The sequence below is a fragment of the Symphalangus syndactylus genome, chromosome 14 (genome assembly GCF_028878055.3).
Source record: "Symphalangus syndactylus isolate Jambi chromosome 14, NHGRI_mSymSyn1-v2.1_pri, whole genome shotgun sequence".
NCBI classification, from domain to species: domain Eukaryota; kingdom Metazoa; phylum Chordata; class Mammalia; order Primates; family Hylobatidae; genus Symphalangus; species Symphalangus syndactylus.
In genome coordinates, this window is record NC_072436.2 from 61,161,346 (window position 1) to 61,182,533 (window position 21,188).

Sequence of the window (21,188 nt, forward strand, 5' to 3'; positions counted from 1 at the left end):
AAAGGAGGTGGGGAACCACACGCTTTCCAACAACCAGCTCTCGTGTTTCATAGAGCAAGAACTCACTACCACTGGGACAGCACCAAGCCATTCCTGAAGGATCTGCCCCCAAAGACCCAAACACCTCTACTAGGCCCTGTTTTCAACATTGGGAATCAAATTTCTTTCTTCTTTCTTTTTTTTTTTTTTTTTTTTGAGATGGTGTTTCGCTCTGTTGCTCAGGCTGGTGTGCAGTGGCACGATCTCAGCTCACTGCAAGCTCTGCCTCCCGGGTTCATGCCATTCTTCTGCCTCAGCCTCCCGAGTAGCTGGGACTGCAGGTGCCCACCACCACGCCCAGCTAATTTTTTGTATTTTTAGTAGAGACAGGGTTTCACTGTGTTAACCAGGATGGTCTCGATCTCCTGACCTTGTGATCCGCCTGCCTCGGCCTCCCGAAGTGCTGGGATTACAGGCGTGAGCCACCGCACCTGTCCTAGGCCCCACTTTCAACATTGGGAATCAAATTTCTTTCTTCTGTTTTGTTTTGTTTTGTTTTGTTTTGTTTTGTTTTGTTAAAGAGATAATCTCACTCTGTCACCCAGGGTGGAGTGAAGTAGCGCAGTTACAGCTCACTATCGAAGCCATGGCTGAGCTGAGCCATAGCTTACTGTGGCATTCAACTCCTGGGGCTCCAGAGGTCCTCCCACCTCAGCCTCCTGACTAGCTGGGATAACAGGCTCAATCCACCATGCCCAACTAAGTTTTTAATTTTTTGTAGAGACAGGGTCTCACTAGGTCAAATTTCAACATGAGATTTGGAGGGGACAAATATTCAAACTGTATCAATGTCAATAGGTTTTTTTCCTCATAAAGAGTATCTACGTGTTAGGAACTTTAGATGTTTAAAAAGTGGTGGGGGGGGAAGAAGTATATAATAAGGGACACACACTTTATACTTTCCTCACATTTTAAATTACTCCGATAACTAATACATAGATGGATTTATGGGTCTGGAATTTTTTCAGTGAGACATTTGTTTATAATTAAAATGTGGATTTTAATCTCCTTATTCCTTTTTAATTCAGTCCCAGGCCTGAGCCACCATCAAAACCTTCCTACATTGAAGCTGGGGTTTTTTCCTGAAAATGTTGCTTGTTAGGAAAAAAGGAAGCACTTGCCTTGAGCCAGCTGACCTTGGCTGCCATGCCACTCTCACAGAGGAGTGTTATTCAGTGGGAAGTTTTGCTCTCTGCATGGCACCACAGCCCCTCAGCCCTGAACTCAGCAAACACTGTCCCATTTTGCCCCCAGTAGCAAGCACAGGGGCACCATCACAGGCTAGTACCCAGTGTGGACTAAGTCTTGGGAACTTACTGGAATTGTTGGAAGATATGTCCCTTTTTAGTAATGCACATGGCCGTAAATATTAGGTACAATTTGAGTTCAGGCTCAATTCATCATGTGTTTTGGCTCAGCTGTGGCCTGCATATGGTATTGCTGATAATAGCAATTAAAATGCTGGTGAGCCACAGAAAGAAAAATCCTGTGTTTTCTGAAAGCTTCAAACACCTTTGGACTTGTTCCTTAATCACCTGGGAGGAAGAGAACCTACAAAAACTGGAAACGCAGTGGCCAGCAAGCAGCCCTGGAGAGGCTTGCTGAGCTATGAGGGTCTGGAGGAGGAGGAAGCTCTGCATTGTTTCTGCAGCCCCCGTGCAAAACAATGTTGAATTCCAGTGTGATATTGAAATGAATGTATTTTATTGTAATGTTAAATCCTAAATTTTTTATTAAGTCCTTTGTTCACAAATGGAAACAACAAAATGTTGTTTAAATTATTTAAAATTTTCAGATTTTATAACCTTCCTGTCCTCTAGCAAAAAAAAAAAAAAAAAAAAAAAAAGAAAGAAATTTGATTCCCAATGTTGAAAGCGGGGCCTAGTGAGAGGTGTTTGGGTCTTGGGGGCAGATCCTTCAGGAATGGCTTGGTGCTGTCCCGGTGGTAGTGAGTGAGTTCCTGCTCTATGGAACATGAGAGCTGGTTGTTTGAAAGCATGTGGCACCCCACCTCCTTTCTTCCTTGCTCCACTTCCCCTTCCACCATGACTGGAGGCAGCCTGAGCTTCAGAAGGCAGGCAGTCCTTTAAGACAGCCGTGTCCAATATAAACAGAATATGAGCTATGCCTGTCTGTAATTTTAAATTTTCTACTAGCCAGGTTAAGGAAACTAAAGAGAAACAGGTGGAATTGATTTGTAATAATATAATTTATTTGACCCAATGTATCCAAAATATCATTTTAATGTGTGATCAGTATAAAATTATTAATGAAACATTTTACATTTCTTTGTCCTAAATCTTTAAAACTCACTCCATATTTTACACTTCTAGCATATCTCAGTTCAAAGCAGCCGGATTCCAGATGTTCTGAGAGCTCTGACTCCCTGAACTCAGGAAGGTGAAGGGCCTGAACCCCACTTCTCTGCCAGGAGCGAGGGAGCTCCCCCTTCCTACCCACATCTCTTCTCAGTCCCAAAGGAAGAGAGAGTGCCCTGAGAGAGCAGGGGCTGCCAGCAGGAGGTGGCCACAGGTAGGCCACTGCTGCCGATCTGCTTGGTAGGGCCATTCTCCCCTCCAGAGATCAGAGGACAGTGGGGTCCCAGGAGGTGGAACCTGTCCACAGCCTTGACCTCCAGAGTTTCGATTTGGAAGGAATAGATTGCAGACAAATGCCTTACCTTGCTATTTGGCCTTTGCCCTAGTGGTCAGGCTGTCATCTATTTCCTCCTGTGTTGTGTGATACTGTGTGAGTTTTAAGCACACACATGTCTACATGCACTTCTTTATAATTCAAGGGACCCAACTTCTAATAAGGGGAAAAGGAATTCAGTACCTAGACGGTCCCTATAGTGTGCCAGCTAACTTGTAGTCAGCATGTAGTTAATCCTGGCATCCTGTCAGCTCTGGGAGTGTTAGTTAGCTGTTACTGTGTAATGAGCCATCCCAAAACTTATTTAGCTCATGATTGAGCAAGTCAGCAATTTATGGCAGGCTCCTGCCATAAATTAATTGCTATACCTATAAAACCTGCCGTACCTTTATAAGGTATAGCAATCTTCATGTGTGTGTATGGGAGAAGGGGGTCAGCTGCTGGTGACCAGGCAGCTCTGCTGTTGAGAATGAGTTGGCTGTGGACTGGGCAACTTTGGTTCTCTTCCCCAAAGTGTTTCATCCTCTAGCAGGCTAACCTGGGCTTGTTGTCATGGAGATGGCAGGGTTCTGAAAGAAAAGGAAGAAGCATTCAAGACTTTTTGAGACTGGGCCCAAAACTGCCAGCTGGATCCAAGTCTTGGGAAACAGATTCTAACTCTAGATGGGAGCAGCTGTAAAAGCACATTGCAAAGGGTGTGTATACAGGGAAGGATGAAGAAACACATATAAAGCACTCCACATGTTTGGAAATTCTTTTCATCCCATTTTGGTATTTGTAGGCTATTACTGGTCTTCAGCACAGACTAAATCAAAATGCTGTGCCCAAAACAACCTCCTACTCTGAAAGCAAGTGATGTAAAGATAGATCTGCTGAAAAGACATTTCCTCCTGCTGCAATTTAGTCAAGCAGCTGAGCACGTCTTGAAGCCGTCCTTTGGTTTTAACAGGGCAGAGCTGTTTTCTAAGACTGCCCATCAGCCCTCCCCACAAAGCTGAGATGCTGCAATGAGGCAAATCACCGCAGCACACAAGGAAATCAGGCACAGCTAAGGTTCTCACCCCGATGCACCTTACAATCACCTGGGTGGTAGGGGGCTTTTAAAATTCCCAAAACCCAAGTTGCAACAAACCAGTGCAATCAGAATCCCTGGGGTAGGATCCAGACATCCTTGCTGTTTAAAGCTCTCCAACTGGTTACAATGTGTGGCCAGAATTGAGAACCACAGCATGAAACCAACGTCTTTTGATGAACTAGTAGCAAATGGTTTCTCAAACAAATGTGAAGTCTTTGCTGCCGAGCTGTAGCCTTTCAGTCTTACTTGCGTTATTTACATTATTTACGTACTGTCTTTTGCAGGACTTGACCTCTGCTCCTGGTTTCGTTTCTGATTCAACTCAGTTTCACAAGTACTGAGTGCATATGATGTGCAGAGCACCATGCTAGTTATTGTGGTCTTTGTTTGGGGAGGACTTTGCTGGGAAATAAAATCACATGGTCAGAAATAAGAGTCTTACTACTTACCAAATGGAGGCAAAAATGGGAAGACCTAGGGGGTCTCACCCAAGGGTTAGGACACTAATAGATACATCAGAATGTTACAGTTCATCTGATGATGCTGTGAGTGGAAGTGTCCCACTTTGAAACAAAAAACACTGCTGTTACTCTGAGATACTAAGTTATGTGTGCAAATATGTGGTATTTAAATATTTTGTTGATATATAACATGCATATAGAAATACATGCATAAAGCATTCACTTAAGCTCAATGTATATTATGACAAAATTAATAACACGTGGGTAACCAAGAAATAGAAGCAGCCTCACTCATGTGGCCCACAAGCGCTTTCTCTCTCCCTCCTCTTCAAATGTACCAGTGTCTTAACAGCTGACATTATAGATCAGTTTTGTCTTTCTGTGCAAGTCTTTCATTACAGAAAAATTTAAATATATAAAAAATGAACAAAATTCTATAATAGAGCCATGACCCAGCTTCAACAGCTAATAATCGTGCCATTTTTGTTTCTTCTGTACCTCAGCCCTTTCCCTACTACTGCTCACTTTATTTTTTTAGTTCTTTTTTGGTGAGGTGAGATACACATGCATTGAAAGACACAAATCTTAATTTTACAGCTTTGAAAAATAAATACACCCATATAACCTTCACCTCTTTTCAGAATGGAATATTTCCATCATCCCCAGAAAACACCCTCATGCTCATTCCTAGGCAATTTTTAACTCCCCCAGAGGAAAGTACTGTTGTGGAGGTTTTTTAACCGTAAGTTCATTCTGCTTGAAATCATACAATATACATTTTTATGTCCAGCTGTCTCAGCATAATATTTGTGAGACACCTCCATAGTGTGTGTTTTAGTAGTTCCTTTGTATTGCTGAATAGTATTCTGTTGTATGAATGCACTGTGGTTTGTTCATACATTTCTCTGTTGATGAATATTTGGGTTATTTCCTGTTTTGGGCTATCATAACAGTAAAGATCTATGAACATTCTTATACAAGTACTTTTTTGTATTGTTTTATTCCTTTATTAGCATTGAAGTGACACATTTTTCCATTTTTTAGCAGTTGCTCCAAGGATTACAATGTGCATCATTAACATTCTCACAGTCTAGAGTTAATATTGTACTATTACAGTGAGTGTAAAATAGAAAAACTTACTACAGAATAGCACCATTTATCTCCTATCCTTTGTGCTGTTGTTGCTATAAATTTTACATCTGCTCATGTGATAAACCCCACAACACAGTGTTATATTTGCTTTAGTCATAGATCTTTAGATAAAATTAAGAGGAAAAAAAAGAAAAATATATAATAAATATTTGGAGGGAGACGTTTTGAGGCCACAGAAACATACTGTTTCTTCATCCACTATTTTTGCATTCGTTGATGACTCTTTCCTGCAGTAATGATTACTGTGGTGTTCTAGTGGTAGTTTTCTATTTGTGCTCCTTCAACATTTATTACTTGGAATTCTTCTGTAAGTAAGATTTGTCTTTCCTTCCTGATTTATTTAATCTTTTCTATATCAGTATGGACTTGTGGATATTTATTTTATGTTGTTGGTTATAATTTAGTGCTGTCATAATTATTTGCCACTCACATTGTTCCACCTTGAGTCATAGAGAGCTCTTCCAGGTTGGCTTCTTTTGACATGTCCCCACCCTTTTATGTTTTTTAAAAGCACTTTCTTATTTTCTGGCACTGCAGGTTGCTCTAGTCTCATCTTGTGTTTTTCATGGCAGGCCTAGAATTAGTCATTTCTCCAAGAAGCCTTGGTTTCTTTTATAGGAGAATAGTATTTAGAAACCAGGATCTGGGTACTGGGTGTGCTCATTAATACTGGGATATCACTGCTTCAAGGCCCTCTCAGCATAGTTTGGAAACACATGAATGTTTCCAAACACGTATGCATGAATACAAACTCAGCATCTACCTATCTATATCTGTCTATCTAAACGGATACATTAAAATAGACATGGGTTCATACTGACATTCCTAACTCCAGTCCAGTACCTTAGGGTTTATTCTAGCATTCTCCCTTTGTTTATTTATAACTCTTTCACCTACAGAGAGAAACTGGGCTCTAATTCTCTAAAATATATTTGCTAACATGGAAAATCATTTCAGAATGGCTAACCCATACCCTGAAACAAATTTGCGAACCAGAATACTGTATGTTTGTGTGCAGTTCTTGAGTCTTAACAGTATGCAGTCAAAACAGTATTTTCCAAGGTTACTTAGGTGAAGACTTTTTTCCCCCACACTCTTCAGTATGGGTTAGTCATAATTTTTAATGCAGTAAGATTCATTTGTCACCAACTGCATTCCATCTGACTTGCCCACCATCTTTGTTGATTTTTAAATTTACATAGGATAAAACTCATTCTTTGTAACATACAGTTTTATGAGTTTTGACAACTGTATAGAGTTATACATTCACATTCACAGTAACAGAACTGTCTCATCACCTCTAAAATTCTCTATTGTTGACGCCTCTTTGTAGTCAACCCCTTCCCCAACCGCATTCTTTGGCAACCACTAATCATTTTCTATCCCTATAATACTGCCTTTTCTAAAATATCATATAAATAGGATTATAGAACATATACAACACAGATGAATCAATTGGGTTGTTTGTTGTTGTTGAGTTGTCAAGAATCAATTGGCAATATATGTGAGAGTTTATTTTGGGGCTCTCTAGTCTATTCTGTTGGTCTATATGTCTGTCTTTATGCCAGCACCACATTGTTTTGATTTCTGTAGCTTTGTACTAAGTTTTGAAATCAGGAAGTATGAGTTTTCTAACATTGTTCTTTTTCAGGATTGTTTGGACTATTCTGGATCCTGAAATTTTATATTAATTTTAGGATGAATTTTTCTATTTTGCACAGGACATCATTGGGATTTTTACATTCTTGCTTTAGTTAATTCCTAAGTGTTTTATTCTTTTTGATGCTATTGTAAACAGAATTTTCTTAATTTCCTTTTCAGATTATTCATTATTAGTATTTAGAAACACAGCTGATTTTTGTGCGCCAATTTTGTATCCTACCATTCAGCTGAATTTGTTTATTCTAACAGGTGTGTGTATGTGTGTGTGTGTGTGTGTGTGTAATCTTTAGGGTTTTCTATATCTAAGATCATATCATCTGCAAACACATATAATTTTACCTCTTTCTTTTCAGTTTGGATGCCATTTGTTTCTTCTTCTGGCCTAACTGTTCTGGCTAGAACTTCCAAGCCATTCTGAATAGAAGTGGTGAAAGCAGGTCTCCTTGCTCTGTTCCTATCTTAGTAGAAAACCTGTCAGTCTTTCACCATTAAGTGTGATGTTAGTGTGTGTTTTTCATATATAGTCTTTATTATATTGAGGTAGCTTCCATCCCCTCTGCATTTGCTGAGTGTTTTTTCATGGAAGGGTGTTTAAATTTTGTCAGATGCTTTTTCTCCATCAGTTGAGATAATCATGTGATTTACCACTCCATTCTGCTAATGCAGTGATGTTTGAATGTTCAACCATCCTTGCATTCCAGGAATAAATTCTACTTGGTCATAGTGTATAATTATTTTAATATGCTGCTGAATTTAGTTTGTTGGTATTTTGTTGAGGATTTCTGCATTGATATGCATCAGGGAAGTGATACGTGTCTCCAGTTTTCTTGTCTACTTTTTTTTCTGACTTTGGTATCAGGGTAATGCTGACCTCATAGAATGAGTTTAGAAATGTTCTTTGATTTTCAGTTTTTTAGAAGAGTTGGATTCATTTGGTAAGATTCACCAGTGAAGCCATCTGATTCAGGGCCTTTGTCAGAAAGTTTTTGATGACTGATTCAGTCTTCTTAGTAGTTGTGAGGTCTATTCTAATTTTCTGTTTTGTCATGATTCAGTCCTAGTAGGTTTTGTATACCTAAGAACTTGTCTATTTTATTTAGACTGTCCTATTTGTTGGCAAACAGTTGTTTATAATACACCTCTTATAATTCTTTATTTCTGTAGAATTCGTAATAATGCCCCACTTTTATTTTTGGCTTTAAGTCTCTTTTTCTTAGTCAATCTAGCTAAAGTTTGGTCAGTTTTGTTCACCTTTTCAAAAACCAACTTTTGGTTTTGTTTATTTACTGATAAGGAGGGATTTATTTCTGTCATATACTGTTTGTTGTTTATATGCCTTATAGCTTTTTTGTTCTTCATTTCCTGCATACTGCCTTCTTTTGTATTTAATTGATTTTTGGTAATGAAATGTTTTAATTTCCTCATTTCCTTTTGTATATGTTCTAGTGTGTGTGTGTGTGTGTGTGTGTACCACCATGGGATTACATTTAACTTGCAAGTTTATTCGTTTTATTCAATTGTATAAACATACTGTAATTTATTTATCCATTCTACCCTTGATGGTCCTTTGGATTTTTTTTAATTACTGGACTTTTTTTTAGAGCAGTTTTAGATTTACATGAAAAATGAGTGGAAAGTACAGGGAGTTCTCATATATCCAGTCTCCTGCCCACATGCCCTGTTGTTACCCTTACAGTCTTGCCTTGTGGTATATTTGTTACAGTTGATGAACAATGTAGAAACATTATTATTAACTAAAATTCATTAGAGGTCACTCTTTGTGTTGTACCTTCTATAATTTTGAGAAATGTGTAATGACATGACATGTATCCATCATTAATGCAGCATACAGAATAGTTTCACTGTCTTAAAATATCCCTTGTACTTCAGCTACTTGTTCCTTTCTTTCACCCTCCCCCTCCCACAACCCTGGCAACTACTGCTCTCTTTACTGTTTCCATAGTTTTACCTTTTACAGAATATCATATGGTTGGAATTCTATGGTAGATAGCATTTGTGGGCTCCTTTCACTTACCAATATGCATTTAAGTTTCCTGTGTGTCTTTTCATGGCTTGTTAGCTCAGTTTTAATCAAGGAATAATAGTTCATTGTGTGAATCCAAAACAGTTTATCCATTCACCTATTGAAAGGCATCTTGATTGCCTCCAAGTTTTAGCAGTTATGAATAAAGCTGTCATAAACATTTACATGGAAGTTTTTGTGTGGATATAAGTTGTCAGCTTACATATGATAAGTGTATACTTAGCTTTATAAGGAACTGCCAGGCCAGGCACAGTGACTCACGCCTGTAATCCCAGCACCTCGGGAGGTTGAGGTGGAAGGATTGCTTGAGCCCAGGAGTTCATGACCAGCCTGAGCAATATAATGAGACCTCATCTCTGCAAAATAAATTTAAAAATTAACCACATGTGGTGGTGCCTGTTGGTGTTAATATCATTGTTATGCAACCTGCTCTAGGAAATGACGGTCCTGTGTTCTCTAAGATAAACCTAATGAGAACCACTCAAGTCGGTAGTCACAATCCATCATTAGCAGAAGCTCAGAAAATAAGATGTTAAATGCCTGGCCATTAAGTTTTCTTATCTTTGTTTATTTCTACAGAATCATCTCCCCTCCCCCACAAACAGGAAAGAAAAGACAAGAGAAGCACCCCAGAAGAGGAGGGGAGAAGTGCCCCAGAAAAAATCATCCAGTCTCTGAAGCTTTGCCCAGGTGGGCACAGGCCAGCCAGCCTCTCCTCTAGTTGCCCAGCCGGTTGCAGGCTGTCATTTAACCTTCCTCCTGGCATGCTTTTGAGTGTTCAGAAGTGCTGCACGCCCTCTTCTTTGAAAACCTGTTGAGCCAATGCCTCCACATTTTATGCACCTTCAACCTCCACAGCCAAAGGCCCCCAAGACCAAACATGCTGTGCACACACAGCAGCTCTTTGTGTCCCGCTCCTGGCCGATCTCCTGCATCATCTCATTGAGCTTCATTGAACTCCGCATCTGCATGCTCTGTGGAACTCAGGGTCTTCATTTTGCATGGAACTCAAAGTCTTCTTGCTCTGTGGAACTCAGGGCCTTTGTGCTCCATGGAACTTGGGGTCTGTGTGATTCATGGAACTCAGAGTCCTTGTGCTCTGTGGTACTCGGGGTCTGCATGCTCCGTGGAAAGCATCGGGATGCACTTGACCCGCCACATGCACACATACATCCTTCATTTTATTCCTGGCCCTCACCTGTCCACCCTGTGAGGCTTCTTCACCCCCACTCTCCTTTGAGCTCATGCCGGGTCTTTCGGGCTGGCCTGAAGCATGGGTGTTGGTAGGAGGGAGTGGCTGAGGTCATGCCTTCAGGCAAATTCTGCTAGTGTCGCACCTGATGGAGCTGCCTGGGGAGGATGTTTCCTTGGAGGACACGCCCTGGCAGCCAATGGCTTCTTATGGTGCCTGCACTGCTGCTGCTGCCATGGGGGCGCCACAGGGCCACACTGGGGGCTGTTCTGAAATTGGTGGTTTCCATTTCCAGGTTAGGTAGGGACTGGCAGGCACCTTGGCTGTCCTTGTGGCTTCTGTCCTGGCCCTGGTCCTCCCCAGGCTGCTGATTTTCTGGGCTGCTGCTCTTCCAGGAGGAATTAAAGGTGGGAATGGCTGAAACCTCAGCTTTGGATTTGCAGAGACCCTAGGCTATGTCATGCAGAAAGGGAAAGGATTGCAGATGGTGGTGGGATCAGCCGAAGGCAGGGCCTTCACTGTGATGCTGGATGATGCTGGATGTATGCAAACACTGGGATGTTTGCATACAGCCCAGGTTCAGTTCAGTGGCCCATCAGGGAGTCCTGGACCTGGTCTCACTCGCAAGCCATGGGCAACGTGAGCTCAATTTGCCAGGACTCTTGGGGTTAGGGAGAACTCAGCGTCAGGGCGGCTCTGGTTCCTTCTCATGCTGAAACTCTGCTGGTGTTCCTCCATGGGGCCCTTGTGGGTTTTTCTGAGGTGCCCCTCTTGCTGGAGTTAAGGATGAGAAATGTTTGCCCTGGGTTTGCACCCTCCACACGTATGTAAGAGGTGTTGTGTTTCATTCCTGTCAGTATCCATTGCTGCAGCTTCCTGAAGTAGTGTCTGTTAAAAGGCAGGGACCCGGTGTCCAGGCTACAGAGGGTGACTTCAGGTTCCACACCACCACTGTGGACCAGTGTGCCTGTGGCCTTAGGAGAATTCCCAGATAGCACAAGGGGGCTGCCCCAGAGGGTGTTCAGTTTGTTGCCAACAGTTGCTGAAGCCAAAGTCTGCAATCTTGATGTTCAGGTCAAGCAGCCAGAAACAGGAGTTCTGGCTTTAGGTCCCTGTGGACAACACTATTCTCTCCTTCCCAGGCTACTGATGTCCTGGGTTGCTCCTCTTATGGTAGAAGCTCGAGATGGAATGGCTGGAGCTCGGCTGCCTCCGGTTAGAGCCTGGGCTCTGTATTGCAGACATGACCCGGCAGAATTCCTCATGGGCCCCTTTTGTCATGGGTGCGACTGCTGGGGCCAGAGTTGTCGTGGGTAGTAAAGGTATTTACCAAGACAGTTGTGAGTAAAGAAAGGCAAATTTATTACAGAAACTATGAAAATACATTGCAAGAATGCAACATGCAGCACAGCAGAGAAGGGGCTGTCTGCAAAGATAAAGGGCTGGAGGGAAGTTTTATAAGGTTGTGCTGGATGAGGCTATGTGCAAGTGAGCTTGTGCTGTATGCTAAGAATATGTTGGAATAATTTTAACTGCCAGGACTTTCCTCTTCTGATGCCCAAGGAAAACACCCTGCTGCTTTTAGCTGTCTTGTAACCCACATTCCTTTTCGTTTCTGAAGTTGCAAGATAATGGCTATGGTTTTTCACACAAAAGGGTTGCAGACTGGGTTAGGTCCCTGTTCCGCCAACCTGGCTCTTTCCCAGTTTCAGTTAATTTACTGGTTTACTAGAGCCCCACACCTTGCTCTTTCATTTGGCCATGATCCAGGAGGTAATCCGTCACCTCCCCTCCGCTAGGGCGCTCCATGGCCAGGGGTAATCGTCACCTCTCCTCCGCTAGAGCGCTCCATGGCCAGGGGTAATCCTCACCTCTCCTCTGCTAGAGTGCTCCATGGCCAGGGGTAATTGTCACCTCCCCTCCACTAGAGTGCTCCATGGCCAGGGGTAATTGTCACCTCTCCTCCGCTAGAGTGCTCCGTGGCCAGGGGTAATCGTCACCACTCCTCTGCTAGAGTGCTCCGTGGCCAGGCAGTGTTTCCTGGGTCCAGAGCACCTCAAACAATTTCAGTGTTGGTGACTCAGGGCCTTCACGTTGCAGACTTGGCAGCATGGTCTAGAGGCTGGAGGGGCTCTGTGACTCCCATTAATGACAGTCACTGCCACGGTTTCCCCAAGCAGGATGTGCCGGGAGAACTGCTCCATGTTGGTTCAGCAGAATGTTATTATAGGTAGCTCAAAAAGAGAGGGAACAGGCCTTCTCTAGATTATTTCAGGGAACGAGCTATTATTTGAATGTTAATTTAAGACTATTTTATCAATTAAAAATGTAAGGGCCAAGAAACTTCAGTTAGGAAGAATGAATAAATTGAATAAATATTGTTAAACTTTATGCTTCTTTCAACAAATATTTTCTGCTCCTATGAGTCAGGCACTGTGCTACATACCATAACACAGAAACACAGTGTCAATCAAATGGGGTGTGGGTACTGTATGTCAAATTTAAAAATAAAATAAAAGTGCTATATAAGAAACCTCTCAGTGCCATGGAGGCAGGGTCCAGAGACATCTCCTGTGGATGACTGGGCTGAGGTTTAAGGGATGAGCCTCAGTGATGAGATGGATGGGAGCGGGAACCTAGGAAAAGCGTCTTCAGGCAATCGTGGTTCAGTGAGCTTCAGCCATCGCAGCAGGAGAGTGAGGAGCGCGGCCCATCTGGTGATTTGCTGTGGTTACGTTCTGTAAACTCACCTCGGGTGCTGAAGTTTTGCTTCTGGAGAAACACAAGGTAAGGTCCCTGCAAGCCTCTGGTCGCAATATTTTCAACTGCCAAGGCACCATTCATGTTCCATGGGTTCATTTTCCAACATCCCTGTAAAACAAGCCAGTCCCATCAGTGTTGAAAACTGCTCTCCACACACCCTTTTCCTGTAGAGTACTTCCTGATCTACAGAGCTGCCGCTCCTGAAAAGCTACCATTTTCCATGCCATGCTGCCTTTCGAAAGGTGCCAGCCAGGCAGCATTAGCTAAGGCCTCTTTTTGGCTCTCCTCACAACAGTGCCGCCTGCTGTGCTTTCATTGGTCGTCATCTCATGAAGTCACAAATGTAACTGCTTTTCCATGGTTTCCTTGATTTCGCCACGCACTATGGGTGTTAGTTTTGCTCTTTCCCCAGCAGCCTCGTGTACAGGTTGGTGAAGCTCCCCTTCCTCTTTCTGGATGCACTGCAGTGTTTGTCATTAGTGTTGAACTCACAGTTTGCAGCACTAGAACCCACACCTGAACCAAGCTTGGCTAACAAGCGTTTTCTCTGTAAGGCACATCACAGCCTTCTTGTTCATAAGGACACTAGACAGCGCTTCAGCATTATGCTTGGAGGCTGTTTCAAACAGTGAAATCTCCAACAACAAGCTCAAAAATGCAAAAGAAGTGGTACTATATAGACCATGAGAAGACTAGTTTGCAGGTTGAGAGTCGGAACAAGAAGGCAGCATGGGGCCCTGCATGGCCTCCGCTGGGAGGCCGATGGCTCAAATTGTTGCCCTGCTCTGCACATGTTTTCCTGTGACTGTGAAAGCAACACGAGTATTGATTTGGGGTTAAAAATACATTTTAACAAGCAGACAAGTTCACAAATATGAAATAGTGGCTAGTGAGGACCACCCCCATGCTGGAGCCACAGAGGCTGTTGTGAGTGCGAGGCTTGCTCCTATCCCGGGAGCTTCTGGTTGCTACCAGCACCTTGTAAGCCAGGGAGTGGTGTCACTTGTACTGTAGCAAAAGCACCTTTTCTCAATGTGAAGTATGGCTTGAAGAGAGGAAGATGGAAGACTGCCTGGAAGATGGCTGTGTTAGGGGTGAAGCAAGGATGGGGGTGGATTGACCAAGCTGGGCCAGAGGTCTGAGGCGCTGATCCGAGAGCCCTGTGTGCCTGTGAGTCCTGGCGGAGTGTCCATGCATGGTGACAGGGAGGAGGCATCCAGGATAGCACCCACGTTCCCGCCTGAGGCGCATGAGGGTGGATGACAGGGTTCGGGGCCCTGGCCTTCAAGTCAGACACACCTGAGTTCAAATCCAGACTCCACCACTGACTGGCTGTGTAGCCTTAGACATGTCCCTTCACTTCCCTAAGGGTCCATTTTCTCACGTCCGATACATAGATTACTATGCCATAGGAATATTAAATCACTCAGTGATTTTGAGGTTAAAATGAGTGCTGGTGCTTTTTATTGAAATAAAGAAAATGGGAAAAGAAGTAGCATTTGAGGTGTGAGGGAGGGGAATCTGGGCATGGGGAGTTGGATGTGCCTGTGGACACCCATGGACAAATGTCCAGCAGCCATCTGATGTGCTTCCAGGATGCTGGGGCCAGGATGTGGGGCAGCAACATACAGACCTGGAAGTTACAACCAGGCAGGCAGCTGCTGCAGCTGTGAAGAGCAGGCAGTGCAGGATCAGAGGCCCGAGGGTAAAGCCTGGGGAATGCCAGCATTTAGGAAGAGGCCACTGGAGATCAGAAAAGAGCAGCAGGAAAAGCAGGAGGGTGTGGAGGGATGGGAGGTGCAGGAGGAGGGTTTCCAAGAGGGAGGGGCAGGAGTCGGTGTTCTGCAGGCATGGACTGGAAGTCATAGCACTTTTGAACTGTAGGGACCTAAGACATCTTTTAGTCTAATCCCCTTCTGTATCCTGAAGAAGAAATCATGATTCCAAGGTGACGTGAGTTGCTTGCTTTAGGTCACACTGATTTCACATTGGGATACCTCGACTTCTAATGAGTAATAAAATCTTTAATAAATAATATTCTAGAATTTGGAATTGCTCCTATTCAGTCACACTGGATATTTTCCCAATTTGGTGAAACTGAGATTTTAACAACTGTTAACCTTTCCATGTACTAAGATGCTTATTGTCAAACTGTGCCTCTTAAACCTATTTTTATTGTATATTTAACAAATTTTGCTATAATGTTAAAAACAACATAACTCATCAAACTGCATTTTAATTTTAGTAAACACAAATTACACTGAAACAGGAGTTTTCCCTGGCCCCCCTCGCAGGAAGTGTGACAAGGGTGCGGCTTGCTGCCTGTTCAAACCCCTTATGGGAGGGGGATCACGCAGAGGGACAGGTCCAGGAGCCCAAGTGGGTGTGTACTACGGTGTGCTATTTTAGCCTTGGCATCTGTGGATGGCTTGAGTGTTAACCAGCTCAGTGGACCCTCAGCCTTTCTGCAAAGGCAGAGGGTCATTGTGACAGCTTTCTGTATCCCAAGCTCTTGTCCAGCACCCTGGAAGAATCAGGTCACACACGGACTTGAAGAATAAATGCAGGGGTTTCACTGAGGGGTAGAAGTGGCTCTCAGTGGGATGGACGGGGAGCTGGAAGGGGAGAGGCAGTGGGAAGATGATCTTTCCCTGGAGTTTGGCCGCTGGACGGCCAAACTCCTCTCTTACCACCCCCAGCTGAACTCTCAGCGTTCAGGTATTCCTCATCTTCTCACTTTCTCTGCCGCGCCATTCTGCTGTTTGTCTGCTTTTCTCTTCATCTCTTCATCTCTTCATCTCCTCCTGGAGCCTGGGGTTTGGGGTTTATATGGGTACAGGATACGGGGATGTGGTGGGCCAAAGGGCAACTTTTTTGGGTACGAAAACAGAAATGCCTGTTCCCAGTTAGGGCCATGGGTCTCCAGGCTTGAGGGTAGGGCCTTTGCTGGGGAACCACCCTCTTATATGCAGTATTCCCATCTCCTTTCCATATCAATACCTCAATAAAATTTAGTTTTAAAAAATAGCACAAGTAAAATGTTTGGCTATTTAAACTAAAAAGTAATTATGTCCTAAATTATTTTGTATACAAAGACCTGAGGATTTGAAATATTTTAATAATTGGAGCTCGTCTCTCCTTTGAGGGCACCACTCACCCCTAAGCCATCTTGGTTTCCCCCACAAGGCAGCAGGAGTGCCCATGAATGAACATGGGTGAAATCGTTGGATACAGATAGTAAATACATTCTATTTCCTGAAAAATATTACCTAACTACCTGTCTAGATATGGAATTACATTTTCAAGCCAAGTTGGAATTACAAATTGTAGCCCATTTGAAAATGCATACAAATGTGTGACATATACACCCAGAGGAAAAGAAGTCACAATTATGATAGAAAAAAGTGGGAAAATACCTCTTCCATGTAAGATTGAGCATTTTGGTTGATACTGTGATAAAAAATCTTGTGACTGATTCTCTTTTACATTGGTTTTTAGTGTCATTTGCACTCTGCCCAACTCAGATAAAATTGTATATGATGTAAATAGCAGGAAACTATAAATGGTGATATTGTCCTGAAAGGAAGCCACTTCATTTTTCAAAGATTTCTTCCGCAGCAGGGATCTAGGAGTGTGCAGTGATGGAGTTTTGCATTTCTAGAGGAAACAGCAGGCGGGGTGTGTGCAGCCGGAAAGGGAGGCATCTAGGTCCCAAGGGCAAATCCCACCCCCTGAGAGGGGATTGGAGAGCCTGGGAAAGAGGCTGGGCTGCCTGTGATCCCCACCCCACACCCTGCCTCCTGCAAGCCCCTAGAAGGTCCACACCTTGAGTTGTCAGCCAGAGACAGTGACTCAAAACCTCGACTTTGGGCAGATGGCAGGCCTAGACACCAGGGATGAAAATAAAATGAAAATTGAAAATTACATACATGTAATGTTTCATATATTCTATATATTTTAATATAAATACCAGAGGTTTTTGAACCAGAGCAACTCCATCTTGGATAGGGGCTGGGTAAATAAGGCCCCACTCTCAAGCCTGGAGAATCTTGAATAAGGCTGAGACCTACTGGGCCGCATTCCCAGGAAAGTATGCATTCTAAGTCACAGGATGAGATAGGAGGTCAGCACAAGACACAGGTCACAAAGACCTTGCTGATAAAACAGGTTGTGGCACAGAAGCCAGCCACAACCAAGATGGTGATGAAAGTGGCGTGTGGTTGTCCTCACTGCTCATTACACGCTAATTATGATGCATTAGCATGCTAAAAGACACTCTCACCAGCACCATGAGAGTTTATGAATGCCATGGCAACGTCAGGAAGTTATCCTATACGGTCTAAAAGGGGGAGGAACCCTCAATTCCAGGAATTGCCCACACCTTTCCTGGAAAACTCATGGATAATCCACCCCTTGTTTAATATATAATCAAAAAGTAACAATAAGTACAAGCAGTTGAGCACCCCATTCCACTGCTCTGCCTATGGGGTGGCCATTATTTTATTATTTTTTTTTTTTTATTTTTGAGACAGAGTTTCACTCTTGTTGCCCAGGCTGGAGTGCAATGGTGCAATCTCAGCTCACTGCAACCTCCGTCTCCTGGGTTCAAGCGATTCTCCTGCCTCAGACTCCTGAGTAGCTGGGAATACAGGCACCCGCCACCATGCCCAGCTAATTTTAACATTTTTGGTAGAGACGGGATTACTCCATGTTGGTCAGGCTGATCTTAAACTCCCGACATCAGGTGATCTGCCTGCCTCCTCGCCCTCCCAAAGTGCTGGGATTACAGGTGTGAGCCACTGTGCTTGGCCACTGGAGTGGCCATTGTTTTATTCCTTTACTTTCTCTAATAAACTTGCTTTCACTTTATGGATTTGCCTCAAATTCTTTCTTGCACGAGATCCAAGAATTCTCTGTTGGGGTCTGGAACACTGCCCCTTCCCAGTAACATCAATATGTAATAAAACAAAGGTCCATAACTTGACCCAATTGGAAACACAAAATTTACTATAAGGATTTATATAACAAAGAGGTAAAAGGGGCCCTTATTGGCTTTTGTGCCTGTGCAGCATGGGCTCCAGATTAACAAATGCTAAAATGCACCAATTGACAAAGCTTCATGAACTTAGTCAATGCTGGGACTCAAGTTACAGTTATACCTGCGAATCTCACTAAATTTAAACACTGCAATGCCTGTAATCCTAGCAAAATAACTATAGAGGAAAAATAGCCGTGCTTTATTTTAATTATAGCTTTGCCTAAATTTCACATAGTCGTACTACTCATTGCCCTAAAATATGCTCTAACACTAGGAACAATATATATGATTCAACTAAGTCTTCGGCACTTACAAATTCGCTTTGTCCTTGGAGGTCCCCAGTAAAAATAGTTAATATTGCTATAACTATGAGACAAATTGGACCTTGCTGGTCCCCAGATAAAATAGTTAATATGACTCTATGTAAGTTATAGCAAGATGTGTTAGTCTGCTAGGGCTACCAGAGACTGGGTGACTTTAACAATAGAAATTTATGGCCGGGCACGGTGGCTCACACCTGTAATCCCAACACTTTGGGAGGCCGAGGCGGGTGGATCACGAGGTCAGGAGATCGAGACCATCCTGGCAAACACGGTAAAACCCCGTCTCTACTAAAAATACAAAAAAAAATTAGCCAGGCGCAGTGGCAGGTGCCTGTAGTACCAGCTACTCGGGAGGCTGAGGCAGGAGAATGGCGTGAACCCAGGAGGCGGAGCTTGCAGTGAGCCGAGATAGTGCCACTGCAGTCCGGCCTGGGCTAAAGAGTGAGACTCCGTCTCAAAAAAAAAAAAAAAAAAAAAAAATAGAAATTTATTTTCTCACTGTTCTGGAGGCTGGAATTCCAAGACCAAGGTGTGGGGAATTTGGTTTCTCTGAGGCCTTTCTCTCACCCTGAGACGACCTTTCCTGTGAGCACACCCAGCACTGAGGTCTCTTTATGTCTCCAAATTTCTCCTTTTATAGCGACACCTGTCATGTTGGATTAGGGCCCACCTTAATGGTCTCACTTTAACTTAACCATACCCTTTAAAGGCTGTATCTGTAAATTCAGGCACATTCTGAGGTACTGGGGTAAGGGCTTCAGTATGTAATTTTGGGAGAGACACAATTCAGATGTACAGGACCTTCAAGTTTAAAACTTAATATATAAAACCTAATTAATAAAAGGGTGATTCTCTCCACTGCTTCTCAATTTGACAGCTCAGTCTTGCCTGTGCTTAAGCCTGGAAAAAATAAATGGTGCTTCACGGTGGATTACTACAACCTTAACATTGTAATCCTTTCATTAAGGCCCCATACCCAACATCCAGTATTATAGAACTTACTGACCCCATCCAATCAACAACTGGTAAATATTTTGCTGTTATAGATTCGTCTATCATGTTCTGTTCAGTGCCTATTTCAATAGCCTCTCTGCCTTAATTCACCTTCACCTGCAGTGGGACACAGTACTTCTTCTCTAGGCTACCCATGGGGTACCCCAACAGCGTTGCCACCACATACAATCTTCATAGAGCTCTTAACTGCACCCAACTTTCTCCAGGAGCTTAGGATGCCCCAGACCCTCATCCCAGACAGCATTGCCCTAGAGCTCATGGCTGGAGATGACATCGCCACAGACATCCCCAACCCAGCTCTGTCCTGGGAGCAGGATTCTGGCCTCCCTAGTTAGGCCTCAGAACTGGCTAATCACCTGGCTTTATAAACCTGGCTGTTTTCAGGGAAAATTTTGTTCTCTACAAACCATGACATGTAGAGAGGGACACACATCTGATTCAACAGTCCCTGATCCACAGACATATTTGCCTACAAGGAGTAACCTAGAATCTCTCTCTGGTGAAGGTCAGGCGCATTACATGAGCTGAGTAGAGCTTAGTTTTTAATCACTAGACATAGGCAAGGTGTTTAAGTTATTACACTTTCAAGCAGCATGGCCCTCACTCACTCAAGGTGAGATAAACATTGCTGCAAAGGAACAATCGCTGCATTGTTGGAGTTTCACTTTTGAGGCGTGTGTGTGTGTGTGTGTGTGCGCACGTGTGTTGATTTCTTTCACAAAATACATTTTCAAATACTTCCTTACTCCAATCAACATTGCCCCTTTCTTTTAAATAAATTTTTTGAAAACTAACAAGCCTATTTTATTTATTTACATTTTTTTGTTTATGTTTCTTTACAAACTGTTTGCTATTAGTCTACAGTGAAAAGTCAACACTTTATAAAATAAGATTGGCATTTAAAATCTTCTCAATTCTAATACTTTGAAAGGCTACACCCATTTTCAGAAAGTCTGGGCTATTCAAAGTATTTTACAAAATTCTGAAACTTTGAAAAGCTGCAAGATTTGTAGACAGCAAGATGAGGCATTTTTTCTAATAGCCAGTTTTGTCCACTATATTATGAAATAAGCACTTTTTAAATTAACAGCTTGAATTCTAAAATATATTTTTGAAAATCAATAATGATTTTTGTAAAAATAGAAAATATGTTGTACCTTTATCTTAAAATCCATTTCTTATCTATTTTCTAGATTTGATGTTTTGCCATTTTATAGGATACTAGACAAGAGGATCTCAATTTGGATCACTATATTGGGCTCCTAATATCCTAATATAATTTTAAATCACCCCAAACAATGCATTATTACCATATACATCAGCATTTCCCAAACTGTGCTATAAGCTATGTATACTATTGATATTTTTCAGCTAAAATATACTTATAAATACGTGAAAATATAAAAATATATTTATCTAGGTGTTGTTATGCAATAATGCACTTTTCAAAAAGAAATGATATACCAGTCTCAAGAATACCTAGAAGCTGCATGAAAATTCTTGATTCCTTTTATATATAGTGACAGAAAAAGATGTGAATCTAACAATTGGTTATTTTTATTGTATAAAGTTTTTTCTATAAGCACATGTGAATTAAGTATTCATTATTCCACATTCCCCATGTCACTGCCGCTGGGTGCCCACTGCACAGTTATTCTAACACTGCAGCTGCGGGTCTGAGGGTGGCAGACCGGGCACCTGCACTGAACCGCATTGGTCACATAGTTGGACCAGCCCTGAGCCGGGGGCGGAAACATCCTGACGTGAAAAGCT

General features: G+C 42.7%; 1 pseudogene; it reads left to right on the top strand.

The window, feature by feature from the left end:
* LOC129461727 (putative uncharacterized protein LINC02693) overlaps nucleotides 1-17,909 on the top strand; it is a 28,532-nt pseudogene extending 10,623 nt beyond the window's left edge.
* The last annotated feature ends 3,279 nt before the right edge of the window (nucleotides 17,910-21,188 follow it).